At 43.1% G+C, this 12085-nt stretch overlaps 1 long non-coding RNA gene across 1 annotated transcript; it reads left to right on the forward strand.

Annotated features, from left to right (window-relative positions):
• The first annotated feature begins 290 nt into the window (after positions 1–290).
• Positions 291–1148, forward strand: LOC109286222 (uncharacterized). Its single transcript, XR_002094193.2, has 2 exons — positions 291–503; positions 812–1148. It is a non-coding gene; the product is annotated as an uncharacterized LOC109286222 (long non-coding RNA).
• Positions 1149–12085: the final 10937 nt, after the last annotated feature.

Genomic DNA, 12085 nt, shown 5'->3' on the forward strand with positions numbered 1-12085 from the left:
ATCCCAGGGGATCCCACCAAGAATAAGGCCACTTCAAATGCAGGGCTGCGCTCCAGTGATGCCCTCTGAGGCTGTTCCCGGGTTCCTTGTCAGCATGACCGATAACACTGCAGAACCGAGCTCCCCCAGTGACGTTTTGCCACTTTCAAGAGGGGCCCTGCAGCAGCGAGCCTCTATTTTGGGACAAAGTAGCTCAAGCTGTGCATTCCCTCCAAATGATTAAGCTTAATAACACACAGATGAGTCATTTGAACAACGTTTAAAACTCAACCATGGCCAAATTTAATGCATCAGTTGGACTGAGTAATCGGGACAGCTCACAAATCTCAGAAGCAAGCGAGAGCAGAATCTGGAGCCTGCTCTTTGTGTTTCAGCAACTCCCACCCCACATATATTTGCAAACAGATACTGAGAAGTCTGAAAGAGAATACTTAACATCTTAAATCAACTGGAAGGCGTCTAAAGCAAGGGATTGAAACGTCTGCTTTCATTCCTAGAAAGAGGTGAGTCACTTGACAGGGCTACATACTTCTCAATATGATTTACTCTTCTGCCATTTGTTAAAGGCAAAATACAAACAAGCTTACTATGCCTTCCTCAAATTCAACCTCAGCAGCAACTGGAAAGTGGAAATGGACACAAGCAAGAGCTTGGATCCAAACAGCCTCCAAACTTGGATCTGCCTGAACTCTGTAGCATACCTCACTGTATGCATGGCCTAAATGTAGGTCATAATATATAGCAAAGATGGAAAATGAAGGGCAAAAAAAGAATAGGGAGCTTAAAATGTTGCCTGATTCTTTCCTTCCAGGCAAATAACTGCTTCCAGAAGCTCAGCACAATGGTTCTGAAATAGACACTGCAACAATAAATGGAGAATACATCAGCTTGATTGAAACAATATTTGTAACGGGAGCAAATAACACCCTGTGAAATGGGGGACAGTTGAGGAATATATTTGCGGTTCAGGTCTCTCTCTCAAAGGAAGGGTGAAAGTCTGGATGAATGAAGTCCTATAAGCTTTGGAGTTGCTGAGGCCAAGTGTCACGTGTTGAGTAAAGCAGGATCACATTGCATTTTTCTTTCGGGGTGTGTAGTACTTTAATTGAACTGTGGTTGTAAACGAATAAATAACACTTTAAATTACAGTTGCATTGTTAATTGCTGTCTTCTTACTAACTAAACAGGTACTGGATGCAGCCAAAGACCTTAACAGCTTCTTATAGGTCATGTTACAGAAGATGTTGGTTATAAATTATTAAAACTAATAGATCTAGTGTTTAAAGGTGACAAAACCAATTTCATCCATTTACCCATACATTTACTATGTCCATCTATCTAGATATGAAATTTCAAGAGTGCTAATTGTGTTGATGAGTAACCACCACTTGTGTAAAACCTAATAGGAAATGCATGGAAATATATTTTAGTTCCCCCATGAAAATATCGCATCCTTGTGGCACCGGGTAATGGTGTCTTCATAGCATTTGTGCTTGTGGAATTTGAAACAAAGACAAGCTTAGGGAAATTGCTATTCTCTTGGTAAATTAGATCCTTATTTTAACGCAGTCTGTACAGAGACAGATTGGTCTGGATTGTGAAATCCAGATTTCCAAATCCAGGTACTCAACAAGTTATTCAAAACTGGCTTTTTGTTTGGGTTCAATTAAATGTGAATTGCTAATGAGCATTATCAAATAAGAATCTCAGCTTTCCTAGAGCTTGGATGTATTTGGATATAGGCAACGCAATAGATTTGAACTGTGCAGTTTAATCTCTGCAAAGTTTGGCATATGGGGCAGTGTTTGGACCAGGGCCACCTCTCCAGGAGACTTCACAAAAGGAAGTATTCCCCTCATTGTGTGCTCCATCTCAGCCCCAGAACTGGCTATTCTTCTAAAATACCATAAAGCAAAGCAGTCATATAACAACTGCTGCAAGGCAATAGCTGAGAATTTCTTAGACAGAGCCAGGCATTCCCCACCTTCTTCATATAGGTGAAGGGTTGTGAAGAAAGCACACCAGGGCAGGCAGCACCATACCTAGACTCCTGGTGGTCCCAAGCAAACTTTTAGTATCGGCCCCCCCCTTCGCCAGAGATAATGATAATAACGATCATTATTTTCACCATTTTTGGGCCCCCTTTCTGTCTGGGCCCTCGGTGGCCACCCAGTTCGCTCATGCCTGTGGCCGGCCCTGGGGGCAGGACAGAATGCACAGCACTCGGACTGTTCTTCAGCCAACATAAAGGTCTCTCCAAGATCGCTACATCCAGTTAATTATTGCAGTCTTCAGGCTGCTCTAAGTTAGGCTGGGGACGGTGTTTCAGCTCCCAGCTGTTCTCAAATTGGGGACCTAGAAAGGTACATTAGAACCAGCTTCCTTACTGACTGTCCACAATGGAAGTGGGTGAAACTAAGCGCAACTGTTCTGTGTCTATTGTTTAAGCCTTCTTTGCTTCAAATAATTTTCTCATTATAATCTAATGACCTTATTTAGCCTCATCACATTGGTATTGAAATCCTTTTCCTATGGAACTGCACACCCAAGCTGTATTGTTACAGGTCTCCATGGACCTGCATTGAAATAGTTTTTGCTACGTGAAGTGACATTGCTACTTGTCCCAACAGAATTGCACTGAAATCATTTTCCCATTATATCTTAAATTATAATGTCATTGTTCCCCAAAGATTGCAATGGATTAATTTTCTCTGCAATCTCACATTTTAATTCTGGACTTCCTAGGCCAGCATTGAAATAGTTTTCCCATATAACTTCATATTTAAACAGCATCATTCCAGGTCCCTACAGACTTTCATTAATATAGGTTTCACATTAGAACATTACAAGGGGGACATTTTCGTTGCTGCCTCTATAAATGCTGTAGGCAATTTATGCTTTTCTGTACATAAGAATTCCCACTCCAGGAAACAACATCTCATGTATTTTGTGAAAAGTGCCAATCTAGTGATTTTAAGCGGACAAAATACTGATCCTTAGAAAATAGAATTTATAACAAGTGGTGCCTGACCTTCGCTGAAACAGCATGGCTGCAACAGCTGCTCTAGAGAGAGTGCAGATGTGGCAGGCAGTATCTTCAAATGTTCCCATCTTTATCATTCTCTGACTCTCTCCCCTCCCTCTAATCTCTGGTTTTCCCCTCCATTGAAACATGTTCTCTTTTCAGCCTTCTCCACATTTTCTCTCTCAGTCATACATACATACACACACATACCTTCCTTAATAGCTCCTTCTTTGCCACACAAAAGCTCTCCCTTCAGCTGCTGAAATGCTCTTGCAAAGGCCTCATATAGCCTTTAGTGACTGCTGGCTTCTTTACTTGTGCTGCCTCTTATTGTCCTCCAAAAGTAAGTCCAACTTAGCAGCCTTTGCCCCAGTCTAACCAACTCCAAGTAGTCAAAACTCTGGAGTCAGGCCTCAAAATCCCATGCCACTGGCTAAAAAGCACGGCTTTGCTTTTATTATTGGTATTGGATCCCTAATGTAATGTGAATGCTTGGGTTTCTGGCGGTCAAAGAGCTAGAAGTTTGGGGTTTTTAATGAAAGCTGAGGTCTCACAAAATAACCTGGCTCCAGGAGCTGGGGCTTCACCCTGAACACCAAGTAACATGAGACTTGGTACAGCACAATGGTACCTGTCATGCTCCAACTGCCCTTTCTCCCCACCTCATCCCAGCTCCTCTAAAGGAACAAACTACATGTCTCCGTTCCTTTCATACCCATGAAGCTCACGCAGGGTTGTACTAATCCTATTTTTGCCACCTCTCATTGAGATGCTGTAGAACTATCGGATCTATTTATCCTTTCCACTGAACGCAGTACCACGCGGTCTAAAAAGAGGGAACAACGGGAGGGGGGTGTCAGTGGCAGGAGATCTAGATAATCTCTTGTATGTGTGGGAAATCTGATAAAACCCAATGCTCCTCCCTATGATCTGTGCTCAGCAAATTCATGTCAAGGTAAATAAGACATCCATATGTCATGCAGAACATATTTCATTATGTTTCACCATAGCCCTGGGGACAATGCTTTCTTCCTTAGTAAGTCATAAAGAAAAACAATCTTGCTGAAGCCCATAGCAGCTGCTGGCTGCTAGCCTATTTTCCACTACACCAAGTGCACCAGTCACAAAGCATAGGTGGAGACCCAGATCCAGTGTTTTGTTCCATCTGTTGAAGTGAGAGGAGTTGGAGATGCAGCTTGGATCTGTATTCAAATGACAGTAAAGCCTCATCCTGGATTTTAGTTAGTGTTGTTATTGTTATTTGTATGGCAATGACATTGGGGTGGGTCATCAACAGGATTTTCACCTGGAGCTCTCAGATCTATAGAAGAAACTTCAGCCACTATGGTAGTTATCCCCTTTAGCTGTTATCTATAATAGGTTGTGTTATCTATTAGCAGACTGAGGAGGAGAAGGTAACGACACTTTGCCAATGTGTTACAATAGTGTCTTCTAAAGGCACCGGTCTGCATCTCATTGTACAAGGCAATATACAGACATAATACAACACATGCCATGTCCCCCAAATGCTTATAATTTAATTTAAAAACAAGTGGCAATTCTGACAGGGAGGAGGAGGAGGGCAGGAATGACCAGCATTAGCTGGAAAGCAAGAATCTGTGATTTGGGTCAGGGTCTTGAACCAGGTCTCCTACAACAGAGATGTTCGTCCCTACCTAGTGGACTTTAGAATTAGTCTTTGTCTCCATCTCCTGTGCTGGAGCTGACTTATTTTTTAAAAGTAATTAAATGTCCATTGTGCCAGAGCCATGGATACTGTAACCTAGGGTTTAGGGCATTGATTGTGGGGGTGGTAACCCAGTTTTAAGTCTCTGGTCCTAATCAGAAAAAGATGTGGGTTTCCCCTATCCCAACTGGGCCCCTAATCACCAGTAATGTAGGTTGCATTACTAGGCTGCAAGCAGATCTAGACAGGTTACAGGGGTGGGCCGATGAGAATAGGATGGGTTTCAACACTGACAAGTGCAGGGTGCTGCACCTGGGGAGGAGGAACCAGCGGCACACCTACAGGCTGGGGAACTCCCTTCTCGCCAGTGTCGAGGCAGAAAAGGGTCTTGGAGTCATTGTTGATGCCAAAATGAACATAAACTGACAAAGTGGGGACGCGGTCAGGAAGGCCAACCATACCTTGTCGTGCATCCACAGATGCATCTCAAGCAGGTCCAAGGAGGTGATCCTCCCCCTGTATGCGACACTGGTCAGGCCGCAGTTGGAGTACTGCGTCCAGTTCTGGGCGATGCACTTCAGGAGGGATGTGGCCAATATGGAGAGGGTCCAAAGGAGGGCCACCCGCATGATCAGGGGGCAGCAGGGCAGGTCCTACGAGGAGAGGCTGAGGGACCTGAACCTGTTCAGCCTCCAAAAGAGAAGGCTGAGAGGGGATCTAGTGGCAGTCTACAAACTAGTCAAGGGGGACCAGCAGGCATTGGGAGAGTCCCTGTTCCCCCGAGCTCTCCTGGGAGTTACAAGAAGCAATGGACACAAGCTAGCGGAGGGTAGTTTCAGGCTAGACAACAGGAGGCGCTACTTCACTGTCAGGGTGTCTAGGACCTGGAACCAACTTCCAAGGGAAGTGGTGCTGGCTCCTACCCTGGGGGTCTTTAAAAAAAGGCTGGATGAACATCAGGCCAGGGTCGTTTGACCCCAGTACTCTTTCCTGCCCATGGAAGGGGGTCGGACTAGATGATCTCTTCAGGTCCCTTCCGACCCTACCAACTATGAAACCACAGCATACAGCTCATTGTTGTTCACTATACACATAATCTTGGCCCTAATAAGTCTTCCCAACAATAGCATTTTCTGAAGGGAAAAACCACAAAACACTCCAAATAGTTCCTCAGCAGCTCTAATACTGCTGAGATCATGTAGTGACACAGATTAGCTACTACACCATCTAATGATTCTGAACAAGGCTATCTCTGCCCATTTCTACTTCAACTAGCATCATTAGTTGGTAGGCACTCCAGCAAAGGTATAACTTGAGGCTGGAAGCTAGCAAAGTTGGCATTAGGTCTTATTTTTTGACAGCAGTGCTAATGAGTTAGTATATCTGGACAGACCAACATTCACAAAAATGCACAAAAAAAAAAAATTCACAAAATATCCAAAGATTCACAAATAGTTTAAATAACCTCTAAGCCACAGCCACGCACATCACCATGACCTGTGCTCTCAGTATATCAGGCCCAAGGCTCTCACCCATTGTTTTTTGTAGTCCCTCAATCTTCCTGCTAGCACAAAGTGTGCTGTGGGTAGTTCTTATGTACCAGGCAGTTACAACTCAGGTCTTCTGGATGCACACATGACTACCCAGTCGCCTTCATTAAGATCGGAGCTGTGATAATGACCTCCCAAGGAATTCAGACTGATCACATGTTTAATAGGAAGAAAACCTTAAAGATGAAATTATGCAGATGAACATATTAGCTAATGATATCTTAAGTTCTATGAAGAGCCCTTGGGAATTAGAATTAACAGGAGAAACAGAATATGTGAAATGAAATCTCTCAATGTCACTTTGTGCTGAGCATTGAAAAACTACAGATTCAAGCTGAATGTAAACTTAGTGAATGCTTAAAGGGACACAAACAAGCTTGCACAATGGTCTAGACTAGCTAAACTGAGGTTTAAAATTCAGAAGCACTGTTTGCTTAGGGTGGCCTCATTTAATTCCTTTCAGCTTCGAATCTTAAACTAGATTCACTGTTGTTTATCTCCGAGAATTTGGATCAAATTTTCTATAAACACATAGGCTAGGGACAGAAATGTCATATAAACTGGTATAAGTGATCAGAAACTGGTTCAAATCTGTAACACAACAGGGACACATCCAGACGAGTGGGGACATGCAGTATACAGCACTGCACATGGGTCTGCAGCGCCACACACTGCATATGCAGGCGCTCTCCACTTGCAGGCATTCTCCACCTGCTACTTTCCAGCGGGGGAGGGGTGGGGGTAATCCTGGGAGATCCTGGGATCAAAAAAAACCACATCTAAAAAAAGCAGGGCTGCGCATGTGGCAGCAGTGAGCACGTCCAAAACCAAAGCCTGGCTGGCTGGAGCCACACTTCAGCTGCCAGCCAGGCCCCTGCTGTAGGATCATAGCAGCTGCAGCCCCCGGAGGCCCCCAGGGCCCCAGGTAAGGCTGCTGGAACCAGCATAGTTGCTGACCCCAGCCTCCCCTAACCCACCCGGGGCAATGTGCCACATGCCACAGTGCACATGGCATGGGCATTCCCCAGGAACAAATAGCAGTGGCACAAGATATGCTGCTGGTACTTGTCCCTGGGGGAAACTCATGTTCCAGCTTGTGGAGATGCGCCCCAGAAGTTCAGTGTACAGAAACTGCTTTCAAAATGGCCAAAACCAGTTTAAGAGAAACCTGGAGGGCTGTAGTATCAGACTTAACTTATTTAGGTTAAATCAGTTTATTGAACTTCTGTCCCAGATCTTCTCCACATTCAAGTTAATTCACAGTCTCCCTGCATCCCAGGATGCCTTGCACCTCCCCTGCAAACCCCACTTCACAGGGTGGGAGAGCTAGCCTTGCTCATGCTGTCTGCTCCAGCAGAGCAGGGAGGCATGCTCTAGGATGCGCTGGCTGCTGGCCTGGGCCACTGCAGGCATGTGGCTGCATGTCCAGAATCAAAAGTGAATGTCTCTTCACTTGCTTATCAGTTCAATATATTCAACTTAGACTAACCTGCAAAGACTGAATCAATTCAGCCTCTGGCATTTTGACTGTCTATACTTAGCTATAAGGGCACCCTGCATGTCTCTGTGCACTCCCAGCTGAGATGTGGACATCACAGGTGCCTGTGTGTAGGGGGAGCAGAGACGTGCCGACTCTGGTGCATACATAATTTGACTAGTGCATATTAGTCAGGTGTGCCCGTATTGGAAAATCTGGTTAATTTCCCTTCTTATTTCTTGAGCGTTACTCTACGCCTTTTGTTTGAATTCACAGCCCTCTGCAGGGAATATTTAAATCTTCACCTGCCTCCTTTAAACATTAGTGTGTTACTGACATGTGATACTGGCTGGACAGTTTAGAGTCAAGTGAAAACAGAACTATATAAAGCCAGATGAAATGGAGCCAATGACAGTGACCCGTTCTAACTTGTGCTAGTGATAGATCTGGGATACCATCAGAAAGCATGGGTGTGATAAACAATAGGTTAGGAATGAATCACAATTTTGGGAGTGTTTGTAGCCAAAGGAGAGATTCAAAATGTCAAATCAGCAGGACTCTAGGACTGCTTCAAAGTTATCTTAAGGTTCATTAAACAAAGAAAAAAATTTTTTTTTAATTTGCTTTTAAGACTGGCACATCTGAGCCTGTAAGCAGGGACAAAAAAGTTGCTAAAGAGCATCATGTGATAGCTACTGTGTAGGAAGCAAATCCATCAGGCAGAGGAGATGGGTGATGGGTGCTTTCTTTCTGTGCTTCTGAGGCTGTTAAGAGCTTGCAAATCAATTTCTGCTCATCTTTAACACCAAGAAGGATTTTACTGTTACCAGACCATAGAAATAAAAGGTGAGAGAGGCTTGTTAGATTACCTAGTCTATCTCCTAGCTCATGGGCAAAACGTTTTAACTGCTCAACAGACGTATTTTTTTTTACATCAGACTATTAGGGACATGGGCCTTGTGACATCAGCAGGTTACCGCAGACCACATTGGACCATCTTACACTAATCAAGCAGAACCAGAGTTGGTAGGACACTTGGCACTTAAGAAGGTTGTTGAGGGAGGGAGAGAAAATAAGGTGATGGCGATCTGGTATAGTGAAAATGCTCATATTTATAAGAGCAATGTCTAATAAAACCATACATGTCATGGTGACCCATTCAAGGGAAAGATACAGACAGTTCACTTAGTGCAGCAATGGGATTGGGAACATCCATTAGGGACCAATCTGGAGTATATGTGCATATATACATGGCTTCCACCTCTGTAATATATGAGTGCCCCAACATAACTTTAATATTACCTTCATTGGGAATAGAATCAGGCCCTAAATACTTCAAAGCAATTTAGAGGCTGTTATGACCTACAGCAGGATAAAATATACAAGGTTTGGACTTTGTTTGTTGACAAATTGGCCTTCAGCCACTGCAGCCCAATGGAAAGGGCACTGTGCTGGGGGTCAGGCAATCTAGATTGTACCCTTGGACATGCCGTTTGACCTAGACTCCTTTCAGCCTTCTGAACCACAGTTACCCTGCTCACAATAACAGATCATAACTTCTATCTGGCAAAGCTCAGTGGATGGAAAGTTTGGTAAAGCTCAGTGGATGGAAAGTGCTGCATCAGTGGTAAATAGTCTCATTACATTAATGATGTATATGACAAACCCTCCCAGGGTGCATAGGAGCATGGATAAAGGCCTAATCACCCCAACTGCAAAGAACCTTCTGGCGGGTGGCTAAGCAATCTTGAATACATTTTTGAGTGCTCATAACCTTGTACCACCCTATGCTAAGCAAAGAGAATCCCCCCTGAAGTAAGAAGCTGACAACATCATTAGAATGCCAAGTAGTGAGAAAATGAGGTCTGATCCGAGATACGGTAATTAGGTCATGGAAGTACCCTGCATGTCATTAAGCGAGCACCAGGAAACACATACAGTAGGGGACAGAGATCGTGGAGAAAGTAAATGTAGTATTAAGAGTACATGAATTTTAAGCGTGAAAAAACCAAAACTGTCATCCTTGTAGGTAAACCGTTTATGATACTGTTTGCTTAGACTAATTTTCATCTGTCACATGATGCAAAATGATAGCCAGGAGAACAGATGATCAATTAGAGGAGAAAACCATCTGGTTGCTAAACTGTCTGTGGCCCAACAATGCAACTTAAACCTATCTGTTGCTACCAGCTGAGCCTAAAGAAATCATCTACTAGCAAATGCAGTAGATGCACTTACCTCATTTGACAGCTCTTATATCAGTTAGGACATAAAATAAAGCATTTTTCCTAAATGTGGTGCTGGACCAGGGCTGGAACTTCATATCTACATCCAAATTTCCCTAAAGTTCAAGAATACTTAGACTTAGGATTTGAGTCTATTCAGAATATACTGAAGAGTTAGTGTATGCAGAGTGCAGAGAGAGATCTAGTTTAGGGAATTAACTTTCCCAGACTGGTAGAAAAGGGATGCTGGAAGGTAGGGTTTTAATTCAGAGTTATGTAGAGTTAATACCTACAGTATTTGTTTAAGGACAGAGAGGAAGAATTGCTATGGTAATTTAAGATAGGTCAGAAGATCATTTTGACCCAGAAATGGATTTTTATTAATCTACTGATGGAAACAAGGAACAAACAAAGACGAAGAATTGGTACAGTCATCCTTGCATGGATAAAAAATGCATAGTAACAATATCTTCAAGGATTGCTGTGAATTAGTATGATAATTGAAAAATCTAATCACTCAGAAGAGTTACATATCTCTGTAGAAGCCACTCTGGGTATCTGGTTAGACACTGATTGATGATTTTTTGTCCATATCTTGGACAGCTTTTTCTCTGAAAAACCTTATATCCAAAATTTGTTTTTGGGACTTTTTTTTGAAATAGGAGACTTTTGAGGTCTTTTCTCATGCACATCCCCACCACAGATAGGCCATAGGAAAATTAGGAAACCCAATCCAGGAGCCAGAAAGGCCAAACCAGGTAATTTCTAATATGTAAGTTCTTAGACTCCTGTCACCCCTTCCCCTCACACTTATTTCATTCCTATTTTGTTCCTGTTCTATCCTACCCTTCTTTGTACAATCTGTCTAATCAACTTGTCTTCATTACACCTTTGCTGTAATCAGCAAAGAAGGTTGAAATAGTATGAACAGCTCTGTCTTAAGCTTAAAGGAAATGGGTGGAAGCCTATCAAGGCATACTAGTCATATATCATCCCAAACTGGAGAAGTGGCTGGGATCTAAAGACTTAGTGACACGGTAACGTAACTTGCCTGTAGCCTACCAAGGAATGCAGAAAGTATTGATACCTCCCCTGTGCATCTTTCCAAAGTGTTTCTAAAAAAAGGCTTATAAATTGGTTGTTGAGCCAATATTCAACGGCTACCCAACTTTTCCAACTAACCATTCAACATGCTGACCATTCTGCGTTTAAAGAGCAACTTTAAAAAGGGACTGGAAGAGGTGATTTTACAGGTACCGCTATTGCCAGCAGCAGTGTTGCCTTCACAGGTGCATTCAAAGTTCAGACTAGTCATGAATAACAACTATAAATGGGAATTAGGTACATTCCTTTCTGAGCACTTAGAAATTGGCAATCAAAGCTCCATGTAATAACAAAAGTATTAAGCCTGCAGGATGTGGCGGTAAAATGATGCTCTTTTCTGAGACAGGGATGATTTTAGTGGAAGGCATGATAATTGCATTTGGTGAGACCACTTACTGGTATTAAAAAAGAGGTAGCTTGGCACATTCTAGTCCTCAATGGGCAGGGAAAGGAAGGGAAGTGGACAGGGCTGGGAAAGAGAGAAGGATACATTGGAGGAGATAGGGAAGAAGGGGCGATAGTCATATGAAATACACGTGGTCTGCTTGGAGAACACACTTCTACAGAACCTGAAAGGACATCCAAGACTATGCTGTCTTTCTGTTCCCCTGCTATGAACAAATACCTTTGAAATATGCTGATAAATGCACTACCCTCTATTGCTCGTCCATATATATACAGTGACAACCTTCATTGAGCTATCAGTTCCTCCATTGACACAAGTGTCAAAGGCTTGTGTGATGGATCTAGAGATTCTCCAGGCCTACTAATGAATACATGGGTCACTTGGTCCCACATAATAGCATTTTGGAGTGTTTATCCAGTGTGGTTCTTTAAAAAGCCTAGCAAGCCTAGCATTCAAAGGTTAGGAAATGTCAGAGTTGGTTATATGCAGAGTCTTAATACAGCCTCCTTTTGCATTTGTGATCTTTAATTATGTGCTCAAATAGTGTTTTTCCATAGGACCCCTGACTCCTTCCTGTGTACCAGGTGGATTTGCCCTGGATATTAATTAGG

The sequence above is a fragment of the Alligator mississippiensis genome, chromosome 12 (genome assembly GCF_030867095.1).
Source record: "Alligator mississippiensis isolate rAllMis1 chromosome 12, rAllMis1, whole genome shotgun sequence".
Taxonomy (NCBI): domain Eukaryota; kingdom Metazoa; phylum Chordata; order Crocodylia; family Alligatoridae; genus Alligator; species Alligator mississippiensis.